The sequence below is a fragment of the Arachis stenosperma genome, chromosome 9 (genome assembly GCF_014773155.1).
Source record: "Arachis stenosperma cultivar V10309 chromosome 9, arast.V10309.gnm1.PFL2, whole genome shotgun sequence".
Classification (NCBI taxonomy): domain Eukaryota; kingdom Viridiplantae; phylum Streptophyta; class Magnoliopsida; order Fabales; family Fabaceae; genus Arachis; species Arachis stenosperma.
The window spans coordinates 47347885-47362368 of record NC_080385.1 but is presented as its reverse complement, the minus strand read 5'-3'; the positions used below and the strand labels follow the sequence as shown (position 1 = coordinate 47362368).

General features: G+C 39.7%; 1 non-coding gene across 1 annotated transcript; it reads right to left on the bottom strand.

Moving 5' to 3' along the window:
• Positions 1–295: 295 nt before the first annotated feature.
• Positions 296–403, bottom strand: LOC130952526 (small nucleolar RNA R71). The gene has a single exon (XR_009074706.1). It is a non-coding gene; the product is annotated as a small nucleolar RNA R71 (small nucleolar RNA).
• Between the last annotated feature and the right edge of the window lie 14081 nt (positions 404–14484).

The following is a 14484-nucleotide window of genomic DNA, read 5'->3' as shown; positions in this document are numbered from 1 at the left end:
AGCAAACAACTTTGAGCTTAAGCCTCAATTAGTTTCTCTAATGCAACAGAATTGCAAGTTCCATGGACTTCCATTGGAAGATCCTCATCAGTTCTTAGCTGAATTCTTGCAAATCTGTGACACTGTCAAGACTAATGGGGTTGACCCTGAGGTCTACAGACTAATGCTATTCCCTTTTGCTGTAAGAGACAGAGCTAGAATATGGTTGGACTTACAACCTAAAGACAGCCTGAACTCTTGGGAAAAGCTAGTCAATGCCTTCTTGGCAAAGTTCTTTCCACCTCAAAAATTGAGTAAGCTTAGAGTGGAAGTCCAAACCTTCAGACAGAAGGAAGGAGAATCCCTCTATGAAGCTTGGGAAAGATACAAACAATTAATCAGAAAATGTCCTTCTGACATGCTTTCTGAATGGAGCATCATAGGTATTTTCTATGATGGTCTCTCTGAACTATCCAAGATGTCTTTGGATAGCTCTGCTGGAGGATCTCTTCATCTGAAGAAGACGCCTACAGAAGCTCAAGAACTAATTGAAATGGTTGCAAATAACCAATTCATGTACACTTCTGAAAGGAATCCTGTGAACAATGGGACAAATCAGAAGAAAGGAGTTCTTGAGATTGATACTCTGAATGCCATATTGGCTCAGAACAAGATATTGACTCAGCAAGTCAATTTGATTTCTCAAAGTCTGTCTGGATTGCAAAATGCACCTGGCAGTACTAAGGATGCTTCATCTGAAGAAGAAGCTTATGATCCTGAGAACCCCTCTGACTTAGCAACCCTGGTCTCTGATCTAATCAAAACCACTCAAAGTTTCATGACTGAAACAAGGTCTTCCATTAGGAATTTGGAAGCACAAGTGGGACAGCTGAGCAAGAAAATTACTGAACTCCCTCCAAGTACTCTTCCAAGCAATACAGAAGAAAATCCAAAAGGAGAGTGCAAAGCCATAACCATGGCCGAATTTGGAGAGGCAAGAGAGGAGGTGGACGCCACTGAGGAAGACCTCAATGGGCGTGCACTAGCCTCCTCTGAGTCCCCTAATGAGGAACCATGGGAATCTAAGGCTCAAAATGAGACCATAGAGATTCCATTGGACTTACTTCTGCCCTTCATGAGCTCTAATGAGTATTCTTCCTCTGAAGAGGATGAGTATGTCACTGAAGAGCAAGTTGCTAAATACCTTGGAGCAATCATGAAGCTAAATGACAAGTTATTTGGAAATGAGACTTGGGAGGATGAACCTCCTTTGCTCACCAAAGAGCTGGATGACTTGTCTAGACAGAAATTACCTCAAAAGAGACAAGATCCTGGGAAGTTTTCAATACCTTGTACCATAGGCACCATGACCTTCAAGAAGGCTCTGTGTGACTTAGGGTCAAGTGTGAACCTCATGCCTCTCTCTGTAATGGAGAAGCTAGGGATCTTTGAGGTACAAGCTGCAAGAATCTCCCTAGAGATGGCAGACAACTCAAGAAAACAAGCTCATGGACTTGTAGAGAATGTTTTGGTGAAAGTTGAAGACCATTACATCCCTACTGATTTCATAGTCCTAGAGACTGGGAAGTGCATGGATGAATCCATTATCCTTGGCAGACCCTTCCTAGCCACAGCAAAGGCTGTGATTGATGTTGATGGAGGTGAACTGATCATTCAAGTGAATGAAGAATCCTATGTGTTTAAGGCTCAAAGATATCCTTCTGTCACCATGGAGAAGAAGCATGAAGAGCTTCTCTCAAATCAGAGACAAACAGAGCCCCCACAGTCAAACTCTAAGTTTGGTGTTGGGAGGCCACAACCAAACTCTAAGTTTGGTGTTGAACCCCCACATTCAAACTCTAAGTTTGGTGTTGGGAGGTTCCAACATTGCTCTGAGTATCTGTGAGGCTCCATGAGAGCCCTCTGTCAAGCTACTGACATTAAAGAAGCGCTTGTTGGGAGGCAACCCAATGATTATAATTTATATAGTTTCTTTTGTTATTTTATGTTTTTTGTAGGTTGATGATCATAAGAAGTCACAAAATCAATTGAAAAAGCAAAAACAGAATGAAAAACAGGAAGAAAAACAGCACACCCTGGAGGAAGAACTCACTGGCGTTTAAACGCCAGTGAGGCTAGCAGTTGGGCGTTTAACGCCCAGTCTGGCACCATTCTGGGCGTTTAACGCCAGAAAGGGGCACCAGACTGGCGTTAAACGTCAGAAAAGGGCAAGAACCTGGCGTTAAACGCCAGGAATGGGCACCAGCCCGGCGTTTAACGCCAGAAATGGCTCAAAACGTGATTTTGAGTGCCATTTGGTGCAGGGATGACTTTTCCTTGACACCACAGGATCTGTGGACCCCACAGGATCCCCACCAACCCACCACTCCCTCTCTTCTTCACCCATTCACCAATCACCTCAATACCTCTTCCCCAAAAACCCTTCTTCACACCTTCACTTTCACACAACCTAAAACACCACTTCTTTCCCTTTTTGGCCGAACCACAAAGCCATCTCCCTCTCCTCCATTTCTTCTCCTTCTACTATCTTCTTTCTTCTTTTGCTCGAGGACGAGCAAACCTTTTAAGTTTGGTGTGGTAAAAGCATTGCTTTTTGTTTTTCCATAACCATTTATGGCATCCAAAGCCAGTTCAACTGAGAAGGCATGACCTCAAGCCCATCACTAAGAAAAGGATGGAGCAAACAAGAGACCCCTATCATCAAGAGATCCCTGAGATGCCTCAAGGGATGCACTTTTCTCCACAAGACTATTGGGAGCAAATTAACACCTCCCTAGGAGAATTGAGTTCCAACATGGGACAACTAAGGGTGGAGCACCAAGAACACTGCATTCTCCTCCATGAAATTAGAGAAGATCAAAGAATCATGAGAAAGGAGCAACAAAGACAAGGAAGAGACATTGAGGAGCTCAAGAACTCCATAAGACCTTCAAAAGGAAGAACAAGCCGCTATCACTAAGGTGGACCCGTTCTTTAATCTCCTTGTTCTTTGCTTTTCTGTTTTTCGAAAATTATGCTTTAGGTTTATCCATGTTTGTGTCTTATGATCATTAGTGTCTTAGTGTCTATGCCTTAAAGCCATGAATATGAATCCATCACCTTTCTTAAATGAAAACTGTTTTTATCACAAAAGAACAAGAAGTACAGGATTTCAAATTCATCTTTAAAACTAGCTTAATTAGTTTGATGTGGTGACAATACTTTTTGTTTTCTGAATGTATGCTTGAACAGTGCATATGTCTTTTGAATTTGTTGTTCATGAATGTTAAAATTGTTGGCTCTTGAAAGAATGATGAAAAAGGAGACATGTTACTGAGGATCTGAAAAATCATAAAAATGATTCTTGAAGCAAGAAAATGCAGTGAATATAAAAAAAAAAAGACAAAGAGAAAAACGAAAAAAAAAAGAAAAAGAAAGAAATAAAGTTGTGATCCAAGGCAAAAAGAGTGTGCTTAAGAACCCTGGACACATCTAATTGGGGACTCTAGCAAAGCTGAGTCACAATCTGAAAAGGTTCATCCAATTATGTGTCTGTGGCATGTATGTATCCAGTGGTAATACTGGAAGACAGAGTGCTTTGGGCCACGGCCAAGACTCATAAAGTAGCTGTGTTCAAGAATCATCATACTTAACTAAGAGAATCAATAACACTATCTGGATTCTGAGTTCCTAAAGAAGCCAATCATTCTGAACCTCAGAGGATAAAGTGAGATGCCAAAACTGTTTGGAGGCAAAAAGCTACTAGTCCCCCTCATCTAATTTGGAGCTAAGTTTCATTGATAGTTTGGAGTCTATAGTATATTCTCTTCTTTTTATCTTATTTGATTTTCAGTTGCGTGAGGACAAGCAACAATTTAAGTTTGGTGTTGTGATGAGCGGATAATTTGTACGCTTTTTGGCATTGTTTTTAGTATGTCTTTAGTATCTTTTAGTTAGTTTTTAGTATATTTTTATTAGTTTTTAGTTAAAATTCACTTTTCTGGACTTTACTATGAGTTTGTGTGTTTTTCTGTGATTTTAGGTATTTTCTGGCTGAAATTGAGGGATCTGAGCAAAAATCTGATCCAGAGACTGAAAAGGACTGCAGATGCTGTTGGATTCTGACCTCCCTGCACTCGAAGTGAATTTTCTGGAGCTACAGAAGCCCAATTGGCGTTCAAAGTCACCTCAAGAAATTCCAGCGTTAAACGCCGGAAGTGGCACCTAATTGGGAGTTAAACGCCCAAACTGGCATAAAAGCTGGCGTTTAACTCCAAGACAAGTCTCTACACGAAAATGCTTCATTGCTCAGCCCAAGCACACACCAAGTGGGCCCGGAAGTGGATTTTTTATGTCATTTACTCATCTTTGTACACCTTAGGCTACTAGTTTTCTATAAGTAGGACCTTTTACTATTGTATTGAGAGACATCTTGGTAGCTATCTTCTAATTTTATGCTATCTTAGATCATTTGGGAGGCTGGCCATTCGGCCATGCCTAGACCTTGTTCTTATGTATTTTCAACGGTGGAGTTTCTACACACCATAGATTAAGGTGTGAAGCTCTGCTGTACCTCGAGTATTAATGCAATTACTATTGTTCTTCTATTCAATTCCGCTTGTTCTTTGTCCAAGATATCACTTGTTCTTCAATCTGATGAAGGTGATGATTGACACTCATCATCATTCTCACCTATGAACAAGGTGACTGACAACCATTCTTGTTCTACAAGCATCTGAGGCTTAGTGAATATCTCTTGGATTTCAGATTGCATGATGCATGGTTGATCGCCTGACAACCGAGTGCTCGCCTGACAAACGAGCCAGCCATTCCGTGAGATCAGAGTCTTTGTGGTATAGGCAAGAACTGATGGCGGCATTCAAGAGAATCCGGAAGGTCTAACCTTGTCTGTGGTATTCTGAGTAGGATTCAATGATTGAATGACTGTGACGTGCTTCAAACTCCTAACCTGCTGGGCGTTAGTGACAGACGCAAAAGAGGGATTCTATTCCAGTAGGAGCGGGAACCAACCGGTGATTGGCCGTACTGTGACAGAGTGCGTGAGCATTAGCTTTCACTGCGAGGATGGGAGGTAGCCACTGACAACGGTGAAACCCTACACGAGCTTGCCATGGAAAGGAGTAAGAAGGATTGGATGAAGGCAGTAGGAAAGCAGAGAGATGGAAGGGAAGGCACCTTCATACGCTTGTCTGAAGCTCTCACCAATGGTATACATAAGTATCTCTATCTTTATCTTTTATGTTATTTTCGTTCATCACCATTATACATTTGAGTCTGCCTGACTGAGATTTACAAGATGACCATAGCTTGCTTCATACCACCAATCTCCGTGGGATCGACCCTTACTCGCGTAAGGTTTATTACTTGGACGACCCAGTGCACTTGCTGGTTAGTTGTGCGAAGTTGTGTTTATGCCATGGTATTGAGCACCAAGTCTTTGGAGCCATTACTAGGGATTGTTTATGTTTTGAAAAGTATTGATCACAATTTCGTGCACCAGAAGGGGGGAGTGAGTAAAGCTGTAAAGGTAATGTTTTTTCTTTCTTTTTTTGCAAATAATCAAAACGATGCCGTTTACAGAGAACCGGCCGGTTATCGGTTCGGTCCAACCGGCCGGTTACCGATTCGGTCTAACCGGCCGGTTTTCGACCGGTTCGGCGGTTTTAAAACGGTTTTCAAATTGGTGATTATTAGAGGCGGACCGGACCGTTTACATTGCCGATTCCTATTGGACCGGTTCAATCGGCTGGTCCGATCCGGTTTTCAGAACATTGCTGTGAAGACAAATGGAGTAAACCTAGAGGTGTACAAACTCATGCTCTTCCCATTTGCTCTGAGGGATGGAGCAAAGCTATAGCTAGATTCTCAACCCAAGGAGAGTTTAGATACTTGGAACAAGGTGGTTACTGAGTTTCTCACTAAATTTTTCCCACCAAAGAAGCTGACTAAGCTTAAGGTGGAGGTTCAGACCTTCAGACAGAAGGATGGTGAAACTCTGTATGAAGCTTGGGAGAGATACAAGCTACTGACTAGGCAATGGCCTCCGGACATGTTCTCTAAATGGACTCAACTAGATATCTTTTATGAAGGTTTGGGCGAAATATCCAAAATGTGCTTAGACAATTCTGCAAGAGGTTCGTTGCACAAGAAGAAGACATCGGAGGAGACTATTGAGCTTATTGAATTGGTTGCTAGTAACCAATATTTATACTCATCTAACAGAAATCCTATGAACTCTGAGGCTCCTCAGAAGAAGGGTGTCATGGAAGTAGAAGCTCTTAATGCTATTCTTGCTCAGAACAAGCCTATGTCTCAGCAAATAAGTCTACTTACTCAACACATGGGTGGCATGCAAGTCTCAGCTATCAACACCCAAAATCCACCTCAAGAGGTCTCCTATGACATGGCAGGAAATTTAGTGCAAAATGATAATTATGGTTATGCTCAATCCTCTTCTGAACATGTTAATTACATGGGGAGTGGTTCTAGAAATTCCAATAATGACCCCTATTCTCAGACATACAATCAAGGATGGAGAAATCACCCAAATTTTAGGTGGAAAGACCAACCTCAGAGACCTCAGAATTTCAACAATAATTATCAGGGCGGCTTCCAACAGAACAATTACAATAACCGCCAATCTCAGTCTCAACAGCAACAACAGCCTCAGCAGGCTAACTCTAAATCCAAGGAAGATTCTAATTGGGAGATAATGAGGAGTTTTATGCAGGAAACCAGAGCCTCCATTAGAAACTTGGAAGTGCAAATGGGCCAGGTGAGCAAGCAAATACCTGAGAGGTCTGTAAGTACATTTTCAGGTGATACAGTGGTGAACCCAAGAGAAGACTGCAAGGTTATTCAATTGAGAAGTGGTAAGATAGCTGGTTCTGAGACAAGGGCCAATGAAGAGCTAGTTGAAAAGAAAGCTCCAGAGGAGAAAAAGGAAGAAGTGGAGCACACCCTTCCAAAGCATGCAGACAACCCGTTCCCTGAGTCTCTGGACACATATCCTACATTGCCAAAGGCTCTTGAATATAGGCCAAAAATGCCATATCCTTAGAGACTTTAGAAGGCTTCCAAAGAAAAGCAGTTCTCTAAATTTTTAGATGTCTTCAAGAAGCTACAGATCAACATTCCATTTGTAGAGGCTCTTGAGCAAATACCCCTCTATGCTAAATTTATGAAAGAATTGTTGACCCACAAGAGGAACTGGAAGGAACAAGAAACATTGGTGTTAACCAAGGAATGCAGTGCCATTATTCAACACAACCTTCCTGAGAGGATGCCAGATCCAGAGAGCTTTGTAATTTCTTGCACCATTAGAGATGTCACCATTCAGAGAGCTTTATGAGACCTTGGAGCTAGCATCAATCTCATGCCACTTTCAGTGATAAAAAAGCTTCAAATTGAGGAGGTAAAACCCACTCATATTTCTCTTCAACTTGCTGATCTTTCTATTCAATTACCTGTGGGTGTTGTTGAGGATTTACTTGTTAAAGTAGGACCATTCATCTTTCCTGTTGATTTTGTTATATTAGACATGGAAGAGGAGGTAAAATCCTCTATTATACTTGGTAGACCCTTTTTAGCTACAGGTAGATCTCTGATTGATGTACAAAATGGTGAATTAACCCTGAGGGTCAATGAAGAACAGGTGGTGCTTCATGTTTTTTGAAGCTCTCAAGCACCCTAATAATTCTGAAGGGTGTATGAAAATAAATGTTATTGAACCACTTGTTCAAGAGGTACTAAAAGCTGAAGTGCTCAATGACATTCTAGATCCTATCTCTAAGTATAAATTAGTTAAAATTGATAATTCACCACCCAAGAAGGCTATGGTTCACACGCCTAAAGTAGAGGAGGAAGCCCCCAAGCTTGAGCTCAAATCCTTGCCTCCTTCTCTGAAATATGTGTTTTTGGGTGAGAATGACTCATATCCAGTGATTATTAGCTCTTCCCTGAAGCCTGAAGAGGAAGAGGTGCCTATTTCAGTGCTCAAGAGCCATAAAACAGCTCTTGGGTGGACCATTAGTGACTTGAAGGGGATTAGTCCAACCAAGTGTATGCATAAGATCCTCCTTGAAGATGATGCTAAACCAGTTATGCAACCAAAGAGGAGACTCAATCCAACCATGAAAGAGGTGGTCCAAAAAGAGGTAATGAAACTATGGAAAGCCGAAATTATTTACCCTATTTCTGATAGTCCTTGGATAAGTCCTGTGCAGGTAGTTCCCAAGAAAGGAGGGATGACTGTGATCAAGAATGAAAAAGATGAGCTTATTCCCATAAGAACAGTCACAGGTTAGAGGATGTGTATAGACTACAGGAGGCTCAACACTGCTACAAGGAAGGATCATTTCCCCTGCCTTTCATTGATCAGATGCTTGAGAGGTTAGCTGGTCATGCATTTTATTGTTTTATAGATGGATATTCTGGATATAATCAAATTGCAGTGGACCCTCAAGATCAAGAGAAGACAATGTTCACATGGCCCTTTAGAGTATTTGCCTACAGAAGAATGCCTTTTGGACTTTGCAATGCTCCAGCAACTTTTCAGAGGTGTATGCTTTCAATTTTTTCTGATATGGTTGAAAAGTTTATTGAGGTATTTATGGATAACTTTTCTGTTTTTGGTAATTCTTTTGAATCCTGCCTTAAGCATTTATCTCTTGTCTTGAAACGGTGTCAAGAATCAAACCTTGTTTTAAATTGGGAAAAATGCCACTTTATGGTTACAGAAGGTATTGTTCTTGGACACCGGATTTCAAGTAAGGGAAATGAGGTTGATAGAGCAAAGGTGGAGGTAATTGAAAAATTACCACCACCAACTAGTGTTAAGGTAGTCATGAGTTTCTTGGGTCATGCAGGATTTTATAGAAGATTTATAAAGGATTTTTCTAAAATTGCTAAACCTCTAAGTAACCTGTTGGTTGCTGATGTTCCTTTTGTCTTTGATTCTGATTGTTTGCATGCTTTTGAAACTCTGAAAGCAAACCTTACCTCTACTCCCATTATAGCTCCCCCTGACTGGGATCTACCATTTGAATTAATATGTGATGCTAGTGACTTTGCTATAGGAGCTGTTTTAGGACAGAGGCATGGTAAGCTTATACATGTCATTTACTATGCCAGTCGTGTGTTAAATGATGCCCAAAAAAATTATACAACTACAGAAAAGGAATTATTAGCTGTTGTGTATGCTGTTGATAAGTTTAGGTCCTATTTACTTGGTTCTAAGGTTATTATTTATACTGATCATGCTGCTTTGAAGTACCTTCTAAACAAACAGGATTCTAAACCAAGATTAATCAGATGGGTGTTGCTCCTTCAGGAGTTTGATATCGAGATAAAAGACAGGAAAGGGTCAGAGAATCAAGTAGCTGACCATCTTTCCAGAATTGAGCCTGAAGCAGGAGTACAACCACCCACAGTTGTAACTGAGACGTTTTCGAATGAGCAATTGTTCCTCATTCAGCAGGCTCCATGGTTTGCAGACATTGCAAATTATAAGGCCATGAATTTTATCCTAAGGGAGTACATTAGGCAACAAGTGAAGAAGCTATTAACTGATGCAAAGTACTACATTTGGGAGGAATCATACCTTTTTAAAAGATGTTCAGATGGAATCATCCAGAGATGTGTCCCATATAAAGAAAAACAGCAGATTCGTTGGCTCTGTCATGGTTCTGAGTATGGAGGCCACTTTGGTGGTGAAAGGACAGCTACAAAGGTCCTTCAGAGCGGGTTTTACTGGCCGACTCTCTTCAGGGACTCAAGAGCATTTGTAAAGCACTGTTACAGATGTGAAAAAGCCACGAATCTCCCTGCCAACCATGAAATGCCATAGCAGGGGATTCTTGAGGTTGAGTTGTTTGATGTGTGGGGTATTGATTTCATGGGACCTTTCCCACCCTCACATTCAAACAACTATATTCTAGTGACAGTTGACTATGTGTCCAAGTGGGTGGAAGCTGTGGCTTTGCCCACCAATGATGCCAAAGTGGTAATGAGCTTTCTTCAGAGATATATCTTTAGCCAGTTTGGTGTCCCAAGGACACTCATTAGTGATGGAGGAAGCCATTTCTATAACAGACAGCTGAACTCTCTTCTGCAGAAATATGGAGTCCATCATAAAGTGGCAACCCCCTATCACCCTTAGACAAGTGGACAGGTTGAAGTTTCCAACAAGGAACTTAAGAGGATTCTAGAGAAGACTGTCAGTGTTTCAAGAAAGGACTGGTCTAGGAGGCTTGATGATGCTCTCTGGGCATACCGGACAGCGTACAAGACTACCATTGGCATGTCCCCTTATCAATTGGTCTATGGCAAAGCCTGTCACTTGCCAGTTGAGCTGGAGCAAAAAGCTTACTGGGCAATCAGGTATCTGAACCTTGATTTAGAAGCTGTAGGAATTAAGTGAATGCTTCAGTTGAATGATCTTGATTAATTCAGATATTCAGCCTATGAGAATGCCAAGCTCTATAAGGAGAAAACCAAGCTACTACATGACAAGAAGATTGCCATCAGAATCTTTGAGCTAGGACAAAGAGTGCTTCTATATAATTCAAGCCTCAAATTCATTCCCAGGAAGCTAAAATTCCGGTGGTCAGGACCGTTTGTGGTTACCAGAGCCTCACCATATGGTCATGTGGAAATACAGGAAGAGAATTCTGAAAGGAAATTTATAGTGAATGTGTAACGACCCAATTTCTGGTACGTCATGATTATACTAGAAACTGAGCGCTACCAACTTGTCTTCCTAATTATTATCTATTATTTATTATATGAGCCTGATTCGTTGTTAAAAACGTAGTTATTCTGCGAGGTACTTTTTAAAAAAAATGTTTGGATTAATAAACAGAATCATTTATAATCAATTCAAAAATAATAATAGATAAAACAGTTATAAACAACCACACATAAATAGATCTCAAGCAGTTGATAACATTCCGTGATCCAGGCCCTGACTTGTTCAAGAAGTCACTAAGCTGGCGCCTAGGCTAGCCTAGACTCTATACTCACCTAGTCCCTCTAAGCTACTAAATCGAGGGAAAGTATGTTATAAGTCTTCAAAATTCAAGTCAGGTGGATCGTCATCAAAAGGTGAAACATCATCTACTACTCCTCTGCACGATCAGTCATTGCCATATGACGTCTCTCTGATTCCTCATCAAGCAGCTACATAACAGGAGTCTCGTACACAGGATTTAAGTTAAAGTTTGCATACAAATAGGGTGTAGATATTGGCTGGTCTCAAAGTATATACATATAAACAGAGAACAAGATTCACCCTAGACTATGAAGACTATCTAAAGCGGAATCTTTTTTGCGAACGGTCATCAGTGAACTACGGAAGGGTACTCATGCTTCCATCTGAAGGGGGAAGGGAGAGAGAAGTGGTAAGAGCTGGAGAGTTCTTAGTAGGGTCGGGGTTATTAGTTAAGTTCATTAATCTGTGTTGTTTAGCAGATAAATAGCAGAATACCGAGAAGCAGTAAAGAAGAAATAGATAAATAGAGAAAAGAGAGAAAACAGAAAGCAAAACACAAATAAAAGAATACAAGAAAATAAAACACAGACACAGTGAATAGAATATAAACAAAGAAAGCATACATTCATTCAATAATCATATCAGAGGAAATGCACAACCAAGTATGATGCATGTCTGTCCTATACAGGCCATGAGCTCATGTGTCGGTTTACACCCTGCAGCCCGACATTACCTAGGAACAAGTCCCAGATATAGTTTCCCTTTGTGTCCTTAGTGCATACATGTCGGTGGTTAAGAATACCACTCCTTCGTGACCACTGGCAGTCGGCGTAAAGCTCGACCCTATAATATACGCACAAGGGGAAACAGTGATCCTCAGTTCGCGGGCGTCCCCGAGATCAATTCACAAACAAGACAATGATCCTCAGTTCGTGGGTTTCCCTGAGATCAACATACAACAACAAACACGATCCTCAGTTTGTGGGCTATACCCGAGATCAATACTCACCAATACAGTAATCTTCAGTTTATGGGTTATACCCGAGATCAACATACAATAGTTCGTGGGTTATTCCCGTAATCAATGATTATCAGTTCGTGGATTATTCCCGTAATCAATGATTATCAGTTCGTGGGTTTTTCCCACGTATAAAACAGTTAACAGTTTGTAGGTTTCCCCGAGACCAATGATCATTCAATTCGTGGGTACTCCCTGTATTTAACATTATCAGTTCGTGTGTTTTACTGCTCTTTTATCTTTGTCTCTTTACTCTGCTCTAATTACTCTTTTCTCTTAGTCGCTTTACTCTACTCTTCTTACTCATTTCTCTTAGTCTCTTTACTCTGTTTTGATTACTCTATTCTCTGTATCTATATTACTCTTTTTCTCTTTACCTCTTTACTTTACTCTGCTCTGATTTCTGTACTTAACATATGTATTTAAAGCTTTTTTAAATTTTGGTATGAATAGTTAGTTTGTCCCAAGTATAGGTTCATTAAGTCTATACTGAAACAGTTTAACTTTTCATATAATACCTAACCAGCAACTCAAGCACTAACTATGCTGCCCTAGTTCGTTCACTAATATATGTCTGTTTTTTTGTCATTAAAACTTTACAGACTTTTTCTTTAATTTTTATCTTTTTTTAACTTTTTATCTTTCTTTTATCTTTGCCTCACTAACATGTTATTAATACTCCCTAAGTGTTTTATGAAGGTAATTATGAGATTCTGCGCTTAAAGTCGTCTTTCTAAAGGTTTTACAGAAAACTGCCTTTTTCGCATTATTTTATTATTTTTATTAAAATATTATTTTTAATTAAATATTATTATTTAATATTTTATTATTATTTATTATTTTATCATTAAATTTTCGAAAATTACCCCACTTTAACTTTTAACCTTTAAAATTTATTTTTTACTACCCGTAACTTTTAATATTTCTACTTTAACCACCCTAACTTTCAGAAATTACCAAATAACCCCTCAAACACCAAAATAATTACTTCCTTGCCCTTTTTAAGATCTAAAAGGTGTTCTTCATTGTTCTTCACCACACTCAAAGTGTTCTTCGTAAATTCTTCAGATTCTTTCTCTGTTTTTACCCATTTTTCAGTCTTTTCAGCAACCGATTTTTACCAAAATTCAAAATAAATTCCCAGCCACTAAAACCCCATCTTTTCTACATGATTTTAACACAAATTGAACCCCAATTTAAGGCCTAGGGTTCGTTTTTCCAGCAGCCCTCAAGAACAACATTCATAGCTTGAATATCATCAAATTTCATCAAAATTTCAACAAACTTTCACCAAGAATAACTCATATAAGAAATCAACTTCAAGCATAAACAAACCATATCATAATCACACATCTCAAACACAATCAATCAAGATTAAATTCGTCACACCCTATTTGGTTTTGCTGCTCCTAATTCGGTTATACTTTCAGGTGGTCCTTAAGCACTTTTTCCTCCTTAGACTTGCTGGAAACTAACGTTTCTTGGCCCTCAAGTCAAGTTAAGCATGATTCCTTGATTCCAGCTTTGATAAGTCATATGATCATGTAGAGAAAGAAGAGAGGATCATTTTGGTCGGATTGGAATTTTGATTTGAGTTTTAGTTCAGCAGAAATCAAGCTTTGAAGATTTGGAACTAAGAACTTTTCTCTCTTTTTCTCTCTTGGAAATTTCGGCCACAAGGAGCAAATGAACCAGCCTTGGGGGTTTTGGGGGTGTAGGGTGAGTTGTGATTGGTTGGCTTGGAGGTGGATTAAAATAATATTAAAATATCTCAGGTGTATAACTACTAAAGCTAGATGTATCCGAACAGTTGTAAAAATATCTCTAAAAATTATTTTCTGAGCTACTAGCATAAATGACACTAGTAACATATTTATTATGAGAATAAAATATTTATAATGAGGTCTTAGTATTGCTAAAGTCATCAGAGAGTGCTGCTGCTAAGCTGCACCAGTAAACTGTGAACCCGGTTAAACCGATTTTCTATTTTTAACTAAAACTGACCAGGTAACCTTATAATATTATTCAAGAAGCATCTAATACTAAAATAGTGATAATATCATCCTATTATCTCTCTTCTCTCATGAATCGAGTCTGGCTTGTCAACTAAGACTATTTACAAAAAAATGAATCAAAACTCCTAACCGATACGGTTCAAAAACTAGGTTCTTTGTGAATGTGTTATAGAGCATGCCTCGGAAAGTATTCTAGCTTGAATATGACGTAATGAAAATGAGGATTGAGATACTTGATGATATATCAGAGGTTCTCCCCTTACTGATCCTCCGAAATTCTCTATACTTTCAGAAAAGATCTCGCGTACTCAAAAACCGGGGTTGTTACATTCTACCCTCCTAAAAGAAAAATTTTCCCTCAAAATTTTAGTTACCTGAGAATAGATGCGGGTAATCAGCTTTCATCTTATCTTCCAGTTCACAAGTGTGCTCTTTTCTCCTCTTTGACCCCAGGCTACTTT